This window comes from Phaethon lepturus, unplaced genomic scaffold (assembly GCF_000687285.1).
Source record: "Phaethon lepturus isolate BGI_N335 unplaced genomic scaffold, ASM68728v1 scaffold44768, whole genome shotgun sequence".
Taxonomy (NCBI): domain Eukaryota; kingdom Metazoa; phylum Chordata; class Aves; order Phaethontiformes; family Phaethontidae; genus Phaethon; species Phaethon lepturus.
The window spans coordinates 510-714 of record NW_010557726.1 but is presented as its reverse complement, the minus strand read 5'-3'; the positions used below and the strand labels follow the sequence as shown (position 1 = coordinate 714).

At 65.9% G+C, this 205-nt stretch overlaps 1 protein-coding gene across 1 annotated transcript in view; it reads right to left on the bottom strand.

The window, feature by feature from the left end:
- Positions 1–205, bottom strand: part of LOC104625261 (nidogen-2-like) — a gene marked incomplete at its 5' end in the record, with an annotated part of 4,428 nt that overhangs the window by 3,826 nt on the left and 397 nt on the right. The gene's annotated exons all lie outside the window — the stretch shown is intronic.

The window sequence follows — 205 nt, the reverse complement described above, 5'->3', positions numbered from 1 at the left end:
CCCGGTCACGGAGCCTGCGAGCAGCCGTGCTCCTTCCCTTTGCAGGCAGCCCCCGGTCTGTGACCTGCCCCTCTGCTGGGGGTGGCTGGAGCAAGAGGGGAGAGCGCTGCTCCTCAGCTCAGCGCCAAGGCAGCCCGCACAGCCGATGTCCCCACAAACCCACATCAACCTTCCAGAGGTGACCCCTCAAACCATCACAGCTCAG